Below are 14,157 nucleotides of genomic sequence, written 5' to 3'. Positions count from 1 at the left end.
TGCTGCCCAAGATCCAGGCAAGCAGCGGAAAGCGTTTCCAACCATTTGACTCAATATTAACCTTTCGAGAAATTTCTCTCCTTTCAATGTACTAAAATGAAGAAATTTAAAAAAAAAAAAAAAAAATATATATATATATATATATATATATATATATATATATATATATATATATATATATATATATATATATATATATATATATATATATATAAAATACTGTACAAGTGCTTATTAAAATTTCATGCTAAATATCATCAGCTAAGACAGAACAACAGTTGGTCTCTAATTCTGAGTAACAAATTCAGAATTCCAGAGATTCAATTTCATCTTGTAACATTTATTCTCTTACAAAATTCTTAAAATCGCCTTGCTTCCAGAAGTAGATAATAACAATGAACGTTAAGATAGGATAACCACATTTTTATTTCTAAGCATTTATAGCTCTTCAGGCACAAAAGAAACATATAATATGGGTTCAAAAGGTGTAAGTCTCTATTTATTGATTTAGAATGTTCTAGATCTATTCGAAAGACCACCAGCTGGTTGGGAAGTTGTAAAATATATTAAACTTACCATCTCCACACTTGCCAAATTGGACTAAGCAATACCTTGGAAAAACTTCAGTCAAGATAGCTGGCACACGATTGGGATCCCAGGACTTCTCGAAACTAGCCTAAAAATGATAATGCATTACTATTGCCAGGAATAACCTTTTTAAAAATAAAGCAAAGTGTTATGATCAATAACTCTTGAAATATTCGGTCATATTTCAATTGTACCGATACCTCAAAACTAGTGATAAGAATTCGATATTTCGGAATTGAAAAACGTTAAAAGATAATTACCTGGATTTTACAAGTTAACTAATACATCCTTTCTGTAGCTTAGTACAATAACTTCTCAACCCGTGTTTTTTCTTTCTTTTTCATTTTATTTTCAGACATACACATTTCTCTTGTGCAGGGCACATCCTTTTGCAAATAGTGTCGTAGTCCAGCCCCTCGTATTTAGATTTTACTTCTCCGAACAAAATTTTCTGGAGAAAGTCTGAGCCCACCAACGTGGGAAGCACAATGGTAAAGCCCTCACCTCTGGTGTGATGAATCTCTGTTCGATCTCCGGCCAAATAAGGTTGTGGGTGGACAACTCGAGTCCGTGGGTTTTCTCGAGGTATTCCCACTTTCTCATTCCACCAATTTTTCCATCATCATTCACTTGCATTCATCATTGTCTTCCTTAACCTAAAAGGCATAATCGTGGGGCGTTAAATTGAAAGATTTCCAGCGTAATAAATTTCCAAGAAAACACGCTGATAAATTAAATTTCCTTTACTGATAGTATTGCTTAATCAACCAGTAACAAGGAACTAGCTATATGTTGGTTTGATTAGATTTTCGGAATCGGCGGATATAGATGGTATTTACTTTCAGATGCAACTTTTATAAAGTTATTTCACACTTGAAAGATTTATGCCTTTATTTGAAGGTATTGTCGCAGCGCTTATCAGATAGTATGAGAAAACGTTTAAGATGGTCGCTACAGAGTTCGAACCCAGGGCCTTCGGATCATGAAGCAGTAAAGATATTCGTTCATTACACCATATCATGACTAGTCTACACTACATGAAGGTACTGAAGTTGTTCTAATTAATGTGCATTTGTTTACATATATGGGAAATTGAAATGCTAAATCTGAATATCTTTAGCTAAATTGGAACAAAATTTACTATTTGATACCTGTCAGTGAAGCATATAATCCACTTCAATTTGGTTTGTTATAAATTAAGTTCTGCTTCATGTAGTAATCATAAATGTATAAATTTTCCTCCTATTTAATGAAACTTCAATTTTTGACTGATTGATGACTATAAAACAGTAATTGGTTCTTCTGCGTATGACAAAAAGTTAATTACAATTACTTTTGATCATATATGAATAATATGTTTGGAGAATTATGTTGTATTTCTATTTTACTTGTTTTCTGTACTTTTTTTCTCCTAGGATACTGGAAACAATATGCTGGTTGGCAGTTCTGTCCGGCAGCAGCAATGAATGACAAACTTGGCCGGTTCATAACGGCACGGCCTCAAAGCATCCAGCAGGACCCGAGCGGCCCTGCCCAGCTTGAACTAGCACGGTTCGACACGGAACGGCCGAAAGGATGGACTGGTTCTCCCGCCTGCGGCCTTGACGAGGAGAGTAGGTCGCTTTCCAGGCACTAGCAATCCATTGCTCGTCTCCCTGCAAAACTAAGTGATTATTTCTCCTATCTTGGAAATACACAGCGTGGCGTTTTGTATCACTGATGGACGGGCTGCAGTGAACGAAATCGTTTTAGCAGCATTTGACCTCGCGCGCGCGCACATTGACTATATATATATATATATATATATATATATATATATATATATATATATATATATATATATATATATATATATATATATATATATATATATATATATATATATATACAGAGAGGGAGAGAGAACTGTTGTGTTATTCTGTTTTTCTTATCCATTTTTTTTTTAAAGTTCCTCGTTGTTTTGAATTCGACGAAATAGTCGATTTTTGAAAATAAACAGGTTTACGAAATAGACCACCTGTACACTACATATACTGAAGATTAAAAAAGCTATTTGGTTTGCAATAGCACTCTTGGATCTTCATGCAACTATCCCTATGCCTCCAATCCAATAGCCGAGCGACTGCTATTTAGCGAGCGAGGGTGTGGCCCTAAAGAGTCTCGTGTTTGAAACTGACTGCGTCTGCTGCCGTACCATGTCACGGTGAGGAATAAATCATGAAGGCAGACGCGCGCCTACACATAAACACACACACATACACTAACACATTGAACGAACATATAAAATTATTTGCAAATATATGTATATGTACGTATAAATTTTAGAGACTTTTTACTATAAAACAGGTAAACGTTGAGTGGGTGGTATAAAATATAGTCTTTTATATATAGTTGTACTTCCGTGCTTTTGTTTTGTCCAATTTAGTCACACATAACACCAACGAATGGAGACAGGTTATACGTAGACAGACTTCCATGACATGTATGTTGTCTGGAGTACGAATACAGCCTATTATTTTCGCATGAATACGTCCTTTCATTCAGGGTCATAGCTAATAATAAAAACCCGGGGAATTTACATACAGTGTCATACTTCTAAATACCTTACCTAGGTACAATCCGTGATGGTTTCATATTTTCATCTGGGAGGATTTTGAATAAGCAGGGAGAGAAAGTAAGTACTACGAAGGTGCTAGTAACCCAGGTTCAGAACGATTAGAAAAATGCCCCGGGAAGAAATTGCCAGCTCCGGGGGGATTTTTCCCCCGGGCCACCCCTGAAATCATCACTGGAATACAAAACGTATCTAAGAAGGGGAAGAATAGAAACACTGTACTTATTTAATGACAAGAAAACATGGAGGAGATGGTGAGATAAATTGGACAAACCGTCATGCAAACCAGTGATGCCTATGCATACAAAATGATAGTTTTCATGTACACTTGGACTTTCGTAAAAGAAGTTTTCTAGTGAGAGACAAATGTCAATGTAACTCGTAAGATTATAGTAAAAGTTGACCATCTTGTACAGTAAAGTAACACATTCTAAACCATAGGAGTTTAGGTAAGGGAATCAATCTCCTGATCCATAGCACTAGCACTCAAAGTTCCCTGAAAAGCAACATACCTACTCAATCCTACTCAATTTTATGACTTATGATATTTCCCTTCCCAGAATATATTGTATATGTTGTTCTTGTATAAATTAAGTACCTATCACAATGATACTTGATTTAGATGTTTCATATAAATTAACGTTTAGTTGACAATTTTGCTTCAACCCCACTTCTGCCTTAAATTTCAGTTACTCGCTTTTCGTCTTATCTTTCTCCATCTGCTTTATACTAATTTGAGTATAATAATACAGTACCTTGTTTGCCTCCGAAGTTTATGAAACCATACCTAACCCTTTGCAGTGGTGCCAAGAAGGAAGTCATACCAGCAATGGAGGCGAAACTGGCTTCATTCCTCCTCCTCCCGGATCTGGAGCCTCACTGTAAAAGCATTCTATGAATTCTGAAACGACGCATAAATATTACAGGACAAATAACAACGAATTTGCCATTGCATAATCAAATGCCCAGTATATGTCTTACATACAGAATTATTGAGCTTAATTTTAAATAGTTTACTGAGAAAAAATCAGGATATTCAAAGAGCGGAAAAAAATTGATTTTGCAATACTGCTTAACCTATTTCTTTGATTTCGAATTTCTCAATATATTGTATGAAAATCGAATTTCTCAATATATTGTTATATACTTATTAACATACTTATTAACAATGTAGTTTGAAAACGATACAAAGAAACTAAGTAATGCTGAAAAGTTAACTAGCTTCATTTCTTCTTATATAAAAGAAAAAGACGTGACTGAGTAACTGAGTAATCAACACCCAGGCCAAGCCGCTTAAGGTAGAAGGTTCAAATTTGGACATACACAGGATTTGTGACGTAAGGTGCCACTAAGGAAGGATTTTTGAAAATTCAATAAAGAATAGGGGTGGAAATTATTACATTAAAATATCTTATCTCGGAAACTCTGAAGGTTAGAGACATGGAGGTAAGTAAAGCTTTTTCAGCGTTTTTTGATATTTGACCTAAAAGGGAAGAAAAAAGATGGGAAAGCGGACAGGAATTACAGCCTATCTATACTATTATATAAAAGAGTAGAAGTGAATCTCATAATAATAATAATAATAATAATAATAATAATAATAATAATAATAATAATAATAATAATAATAATAATAATAATAATAATAATAATAATAATAATTTGATATCCTGCTCGGGTCATAGCATCGCCCGGGTCATACTATTTAAGGTGGAAACGTGAAATTCGGACAACACGTTTTGCCACAAAAAGATAGGATAACGAAGGATATATGAACATTCACATCCTAATGGGTTAAAGACGGGTTTGAGTTTAAAAATAACTGAAAAAAAAAAAACTGGAATAGTGCATCTCAAGTATCAGTGAAGTTAGACATATGTAATTCGGCATATAAACTCTTTGTTACAAATAACGGGAAATGGTTTCAGTGTTTTCGAAAATTCCGCTCCTAAGGGAGGAAAGAGGGACACTTCTATAATACTTAAATTGCTTCTTATTCTACCCTAAAGTACCGAATGTGAGATTAGCTTACTTTGGATTATCATTAGGAACTATATTTTCAGGCTCTCGGTATTTCTAACTATTTCAGCTTGTCATGTATAATGGATGATGTCCCTCGACGATCACACTACAAAGGGAAGTGGGGGAAGGAATGGGATAAAAAGAAAGAAGTCTGGGTCCTTTTATGTAAGTCATCATGCCGACATTTGCCTGGTATGAATGACGAAAACTTAGGAAAAACCTCAGTAAGGATCGCTGGGCTCAAGAGGCTTTTACACCTTTCCGACCGAGTGTCCACATTGGGAATCGAACCCGGGACCATCGCTTATGTTGGAGAAATGAATTTGGCATTTAAACTCTTCATTAAAAACAACAGAACAATGTTTCAGTGTTTCCGGAAATTCCACTCTTATGGGAGAAGCAGTCCCGTATCCTAAAATTTTGCCGGCCCTCTAAAACTTTCACGGTAGGCTTGCAAGTGAACTATAGTATGATGAACTGCAACATGGTTGGATCGCCCCCCCCCCTAACTTCTACCACCCTAACAGCACAATTACATAGCAGGCATATGCCTATCATTTTACTCAGGTACATGGGAATGTGTCCAGCATGTGCCTTATGTACCTCTGAGAGAGAAATCGCATGGATGGCAAGTGATAGTCACAGTCTATGTCCGCCTCTAGGCACATGCCTGACATGTGCCTGGGGAACGTGTCTAATATGATCTAGCTATTTTCTCATGCTGTAACCGTCAATGAACCACAAAATTACTCCCCGAAAATTTGTTAAATCGCCTATATGCGTAATGTGTTTACATTAAAATGAGTCTAAAAACACTTTAAACAAGTAATAAAGGAAAAAAAAACTTACTAAAGGGTAGGCGAGAACCACTAACCTTTGGAATACTAAGGGCGTGTTCTTCCGACTTGGCCACGGTGACGATAAAGAGAACCTTGTAGAGGGATAAATTGCTGAAATCTTTTGAATTTGGTTAATCAGAGTGCTCCTTTAACCGCGTATATTCGAAGATAACCGTTTGGGATCAGATAAAATCTGCTCGCCATGTAATTTTATAACAAACAGTCTATTTACTTTCTTCCATATTCACTTTCAAATGATCGGCGACAGTTTCCGTCTAATAAAGTTCATGCGTTTATTGCTTCTAGTACACAATCGCTTAGAAAAAGAAGCAACAAATGCATCGAATGTGGGAGACGAATTTAGAACACCTAAATGGCGCATGCCTAGGCACATCTTGTGCTGTTAGGGTACCTGAAACAGTATGTATCTAAAGGACGTACCTAGAATATGACAGATACATGTCCCAAATGACGACATAAAAAAATGACTGTTAGAGTGCGAAACTGAGCCGGGTATATAAATGCCATATTTGTGGAACATAATTGCAAATATCAATTAGGTATAACAAGTACCTAAAACTGTAGGTAGTGAAGTACATACTTAGCACATGAATATCATATGTGCCAAATGGCGGGTATCTAAAAAGTAGCTGGGACACCTAAATGGCACATGCCTTGCACATCTGGTGCTGTTACGGCAGGCCCCCCTACATTTTTAGGCTGGCTACCGGCCTGGGGAGAGGGGGCGAGGTCGTTTCTATAATATAAGATTTCCTTTCTTTACCGAGATAGTCCCAATGTAAGAATTCGCTTAAGCTGAAATATGAAATTCTTAATTAAAAATAACAGAATATGTGTTTGACTATTTTTGAAAATTCCGCACCTAAGGGGAAAAGAGGCAAGTTCAATAATATTGTAATTTCCCTTTACTTATTCGCAAAGTGATGAATGTGGGGATTTGCTAAAGTTGAAGATGTCAAATTCGATATGTTAACTCTCAAATAAAAATATTAGAAGACATGTTTCAGGGTTTCCGAAATTCTTGTTCCTAAAAGGGAAAAGAGGAATTACTTCTAGAATACCGAAATTTCCCTTTCTTTATGTACTACAGCTAAATTAAACTACCGCTAATTTTAGAGTTTTTCTGTAATATCTTCAAAACAAATAAAAATATTCGAAAAGCAAAAACGTAGTGAACTCGACAATACAATTTTGCATGTGATACCTTTACCACAATTCATCTATCTGCTTTTGGTATGCCGCTATTTACAGAACCCGCAAAAATGCTAAATCTATCTACAGTTGCATATCGAAAGCAGATAGATGAATTGTGATAATGGTATCACATACACGATCATATTGTCTCATAAACTGCAGCTAATTTGTTTTTGCTTTTGGAATATTTATATTTGTTTTGAAGATATTACAGAAAAACTCTAGAGTTAGCGGCAGTTTAATTTCCTGTAGTGAAGACCCTTAAGTTGTAGATGTAAAAATTGGTGTATAAACTCTTAACTTCGTGCTACCGACGAGACGCAATTTGGGTCAGGTTCGTCTTGAAAAAAGGTCATCAAAGTGCTTTCTCGTCTCGAAAAGTGAATCTTTTTTTTTTCTATTATCAGACATTTTTCTCGTCTTGTATTTCAGCAACAAAATCCTGTATTGTTTCGTTTCGCGGGCAGCAGTAAATAAAAATAAAGGAATACGTATTTCATTGCCTGTAAAAGTTCCACTTCTAAAGGGGGAAGAGAGATAATTTGTGTAATATTAAGATTTTTCAATTATTATTCAGAAAATGCTTAATATAAGAATTCACTTAAGCTGGGATTTATAAAGTCTTAATAAAAATAATAGAGTACTTATTTAAGCATTTTCGAACATTTGTGCTCCTATGAAAGAGGAAAGTAGGACAATCTGTATTATTATATGAAAGCGTGAAAATGACTCACTCTTGTAGCCCCGGTCTATATCTACCCGGTAGAAAAATGGAAATTAGGCTATTTTTAAGGAGAACAATGAAGAATAAAGAACTCTTTTTCAAAGTACGTATGCAAAGAGAGCTAAAGATGATTCAGATATTTTGCGGAATAGAGTAGTTACATGAATCCCTGAACTTAGGGAAATAAAACTCGGCATATAAACTCCTTATTAGAAATAAGTAAACATGTCTTCCAGAGTTTACGAAACTTACTGTTTTAAGAGAAAAATACATTTTTTCTGTCCCTCCCTCAGCACTGAAAGCTGCGTTCTCTGCTCTTTGTGATTGCATCACGGAAACGGAATAACGTCTAGAAAGCTTTGAAATGAATTTTGGAGCATACTTACAAGGAACGGACATGAACGTGTCATCCGGACATCCGAATCAAACCTAGTCCATTCGAGAAACATAACACTGTTCATTGGAAAATCATGGTTTATAGTTCATTCTCTTGAGCATGAAACAAGATTTCCAGAGGTGCTATGTACTGGGCCCATAACGTACTTGAACAGGGAAAATTGGGATAATGTCAGGAAAAATCCCTCCCACCAACTTTGGACTCCTCTGGACTGGCCCCGGGTAAAAGTACACAATCTAAATGTATCTCGAAAAATACTATAGGGGACAAGAGATGTGTGTACCAAGTTTTGTATTGATAGGCAGAATAGGTATCAGGGGAAAGTGTTTGTTGGTATACAAGCAATACTTGCATGGTCCCGTATTCGAATTCCGGGTTGTGATACACGCCCGAATACTGGTTTGGATCCTATTTTTAAATTACAATACTACTCAATTTTATGCATATTCATTGAGTAATTTCAAACTCAAATTACGAATACATCAGATGTAATATTCTTATTATTTTTTTTACAAAAACAACAGTACTCTGTTTGCGATATTCTGTCCCCAGCAGTTAAAGAATACAATTGACCTTGCTAAGCTCTTTTTTTTTTTGGAGAAAATATGCAAAAAGAATGAAGAATTAAAAAAGTTTTTCTTTTGTAATTATTTACTCCCTGCCGTTTCTAATTGTATTTTTCTTGTTTTTCAATACGAACTTTCTCACCAGTTTCATTTTTACTCTTGTATATATTGTTATATGATACTGAAATTTGTTTAAAATTTTGTTTAATTTTCTTTGTTGTATTTCACAAAGCATATCAAAATGAAAATTTATCTATCAAAATAAGAAATTCAAAATAATCTTTTAAAAAATATTTTTCCACTACTACGTCCTAGTTACATTTGAGGTGCCTAGTACTAAAAGCCGCACATTTTTATTTTTTATTTATTTATTTATTTATTTATTTATTTATTTATTTATTTATTTATTATTATTATTATTATTATTATTATTATTATTATTATTATTATTATTATTATTATTATTATTATTATTATTATTATTATTATTATTATTATTACCGAAATTGAGTTATATATCGCTTGTTATATATTTGATCTAAACGAATTCCATAGAAACAGAATTTTGCTTAAAAGCTTAATATTTCATACTAAAAAACTAGTTCAAACATGGGACTTCGTACGCGTGTATATGGAACTTCACTGCACGTTTTGCGAGGTTACTCGAAACTAAGCAAAATGGATGGGCGGATTTTGATATTATTCGCCCCATTTATCCTTTTAACCTCCCTTCGCGATCTAATGTATTCCTGCGACCTCCAGTTTCCGAAAGCCCGAAAAAAACTAAATAACCATTTTCATACCTTTTCGTATAAACCAGAAATTATTGTACGCAGTTTATGACCTCACATTTATTGGGCTCGAGTTCAAATCCTGCTCCCGCCAAGTGAACTTTGTGGTGGACAAACGCCGTGTGCGTGGGTTTTCTCGGGGTTCTCCCGTTTCCTCCCACTTTCTTCATTCCACCATTTCATTCATTTCTCATAATCACCGTCTCCTTTAGCCTTACCGGCATATCCATGGGACGTAAAACTCACAGATTTTCATTTATTCAGCATCCAAATTTATATAATTTACTGTGCGAAAGATCTTGAAGATAATTAATAGTCATACTATTGCCTGTTTAGATACTGTCTACATTTTCTATACTCTTCATTGTTTTTAAGCTATTCGTTAAAATTCGAAAAAGTGGGAATAAGCTTAGGAAGGATTTTCTTTTTTATTGCCTAAAAATCAAAGATAGCAACCAGGGCCTAGAGATGAATGGTATTGACCTCGTTATGACTTATGCTCATGATGGAAATATAATAGGGGGTGATAGGAGACAAATAGAATGAAACGCTGAAGCCTTATTAAACGCTTACAGCGACATAGGTTTAGAAGTAAATGGACAGAAAACTAAATACGTGGAAGTTCGCCGGGGATCGTAATAACGCAAATTATGAATGCGTTATAATATCAAGTAATACTTTCGACAAAGTGGATACTTTCAAATATCTTTAAACGTCGACTGAAAGCAGGGAATTGGTGTTATTATTTAGTTCAAAATTTTTTGTCTTCGCGAATTTTTTCCAGGAATGTGAAGATTAAAATATATAAAGCGATAATTATGCCTGTTGTACTGTATGGTTGCCAAACACGGTCCCTTACTCTAAGGAAGAACGCAGACTGAAAGTATTTAAGAATAAAATCCTGAGACGAATGTTTGGACTTAAGAGAAACGGGAATGGGGAACTGCTGGAAACTTCATAACGAGCAAATAATCTATACCGTTTACCAAACATTGTTAGGGTCATCAAGTCTAGGAGGTTCAGGTGGGCAGAGTATGTAGGAGCATGGAAGAAATCAGGAACGCTTTCGAAGTATTAACTGCAAATTCAATCAGAAAATGTCCATAAGGTAGACCTAGACGCTGATGGGAGGACAATATTAAGATGGGTGTTGCAGAAATGGGAGTACAAAGTAGAAACTGGATCCAGTTGGCTAAGGACAGAAGTCAATGGGAAACTTTTCTGAACACGGCATTGAACCTCTGGATTCCATAGGCCATAGAGTTAGTTAGTACAGCTAAGCTGTAAAAAGGATGTGAGTGAAATAGGTTTCCTGTGGATGTTGTATTGTGACAGGGAACAACTTTTCGAGGTAATACTCGTAATAGTTTTAATTATCTGCGTTGCTAATTCTTTTTACAGGACTTCCTGCTCTGAATGACATAAGGAGACAAAATTAAGAATTTAAATAGATAGTATTGATAATTGTTGTTTAAGGAACCTAACACCATACCATATTATATATATAATGATCACTTCAGGAAAGAAAAGAATCATCATATTGACAACAGAAGGATCAAAAAATATTATTTTTCTTTTATCAACTTCTTTTTTCTGTGCTTCTGCTACCGACGATTTGACACTAAATGACTTTATCCTTGCCCTTGCTAAAACTTTTTTCCTTTTCTTTTCTTTACTTCTTTTTCTTTCTTTCTTTTTTTACGTGGGAGAACTCCTTGAAAAGAACAATGCCACGAGGGGTTCTCCCACGGTGTGAAGGGCATTTCCAGACATTCCAACTATCTAGAGGGCATTACGGAATCTTATTAAAGTCAAGTCCTTCAGGAGATCATACATCTATCCTTTTTTTTTTTTTGATATATTTAAAAATATAAATTTTATACCTTATCTGCCTCAAAATAAATATTGATCTCTAAACATTATAAACGAAAAATATATTTTTTGCTTTCCTTCTTCCTTATTAATTTTCTGTTATCTTTATATATACAGATGGTGATCAGAAAAATGGAAACACCTGAACGAAATTGCAACTTACCAGATTAATATGGTGTGGGGCCACCTTTCGCCTTCAGAACAGCCTTGATGCGACGTGGGATGGAGACATAGAGGTCGTAAATGGTAGCAAGTGGAATTTTACACCATTCCTCGTGCAGGGCATCGGCCAGTACTGTGAGAGAGGATGGAGGTGGAAATCGTCGCCGGAGTCGTGTTTCCAAGACGGACCACAGATGTTCAATTATGTTGAGATCTGAGGATTGGGCGGGCCAGGGGAGGTGTTGAACTTCATCCCGATGTTCCTCAAACCACGCTGCAACAACGCCAGCTATGTGAATGGGTGCATTATCATCCTGGAAGATGGCGTCATTGTCCGGGAACAACATCCGGACCATAGGATGCAAGTGGTCTCCTAAAATTACGATATAATCGTTGGCAGTGATTCGTCCGCTAAGTGTGACCACAGGACCCAATGAAAACGATGATATGGCGGCCCACAGCATCACCGAGCCGCCGCCATGTTTCACAGTTGGGCGGAGACACTGCAGATCATAAGCTTCTTTGGGCGTTCTCCACACATAAATACGGCCCGTGGTTGGGAATAGGGTGAAGGATGACTCATCCGACCATATTACACGTTTCCAGTCCTCAACGGTCCAAGTTGCATGGTCGCGACACCATTTGCGTCGTGCGAAAGCGTTATGATCCCTGATGAGCGGTTTGGCCCGTGCAACACGACCCCGTAAGTTCATTCATGTAATTCGCGGCGGACTGTGATTGTCGAAACAGGGTGGGGGAGGTGCTGATTGAGTTCCTCCGTCACTTGCTCCGCAGTGACACGACTGTTCTGCGTGACAATGCGCTTTAATACCCGGCGTGACCTGTCACTCATGATTTTCTTCCGCCCACTGTTCCGCTTCCCCGATGTCGTTGTCCTGTGTGTTGTGTAGGCCATTATCACATTCGACACTGTCCCACGCGACACACCTAACACAGTAGCCACTGCCGTCACACTCACTCCACATAACCGCCTACCAACAATTTGCCCTCTTTGAAAATCTGAGAGGTCTCCCATTTTACACTACCTCCGTCTGCTGCAGCCACTGGACACTGCTGTTCCACTGCGCCTGACGTAGTATGGAGACCGACCTAACACACCTTCACCAGCGGTCCGGCGCTGCGGGCGCCACGACACCACTGCCAACCCATACATCTGACGTGTTGCCAACTACAGGTGTTTCCATTTTTCTGATCACCATCTGTATATATATATATATATATATATATATATATATATATATATATATATATATATATATATATACGAGTGTTTAACGTATTTGCATGTTTCATAACCTCTACATATCGAAAATAAAAGTTTTTAGATCTCTTTCATCTATATTCTCAAAGGGATTATCTTATTTTCCCCCTCACTTACACTAATTACAGTAATTCACTTATTATCAAAAATGGAAAATTATTATCTTCTGGATATCAGATTTAAGAATCTTTTTGTACTACCACTACTACAAAGAAAAGTGTATCACCTATGCCCTTACCATGTGACATTACCGATCAAATAAAGAAAAAGAGTAGTTTACTGATGAAGCAATTTTTCTTTTTGCGTAAGTTTCTTGGAAATGGCTTTAACGACTGCCCTTATTCTAATATATATATATATATATATATATATATATATATATATATATATATATATATATATATATATATATATATATATTAGAATCCAAAGGCGGATCCAAGGGGGGCTATAGCCCCCCTTGACACTCAGGTATGCACTGTATAAAATGGACTTCAATTCTGTTTTACACTGGATAAAGCGGCAAACTCTGATTTAACCCCTCCCTTGATCATATCCTGGATCCGCCACTGTATATATATATATATATATATATATATATATATATATATATATATATATATATATATATATATATATATATATATATATATATATCAATTGATTAGAATAAGAGCAGTCTTTCACTAACAAAATATCCGCATGGGAAAAATACATTTCATTTTGAATATAATGGGTTGAATTTGGATTTAAGGGGCATCGGAAGTGTCACTGTTCGTCTCAGCAACCCTCCCCCAAAAACTATGGATTCGACACTAATATCGGCCATTTTCGATCATTTTTAAATATCTTCCCCCCTACCCTATGTTGCATCGTCAAAGTGAAATAATAAAAACCATCCCAGACCCGAACCTCATATGCTGAAAATGTGATCGAGATCGGTCAAGTGGTTCAAGACTTATGAAGTCATAGTCACTTTCATTTTCATATGTATACGTATAGATATATATGTCATAAAACATCCCCTTACATCATTTTCTTTCTGAGACAATTTACCATACTGCAGTTTATTATTGGAGGGCAAG

General features: G+C 35.9%; 1 long non-coding RNA gene across 1 annotated transcript in view; it reads left to right on the top strand.

The window, feature by feature from the left end:
- Positions 1-2,396, top strand: part of LOC145681580 (uncharacterized) — a 121,185-nt gene extending 118,789 nt beyond the window's left edge. Inside the window, exon 5 of the long non-coding RNA XR_014130823.1 lies at positions 2,004-2,396. This is a non-coding gene — a long non-coding RNA (uncharacterized LOC145681580). The remainder of the gene's footprint in view (positions 1-2,003) is intronic.
- The last annotated feature ends 11,761 nt before the right edge of the window (positions 2,397-14,157 follow it).

Source organism: Thermobia domestica, chromosome 3 (genome assembly GCF_964235325.1).
Source record: "Thermobia domestica chromosome 3, izTheDome1.hap1.1, whole genome shotgun sequence".
In the NCBI taxonomy this organism is placed as follows: domain Eukaryota; kingdom Metazoa; phylum Arthropoda; class Insecta; order Zygentoma; family Lepismatidae; genus Thermobia; species Thermobia domestica.
Note: the sequence above shows the minus strand (reverse complement) of the source record. Positions and strands in the feature narration are given on the sequence as shown.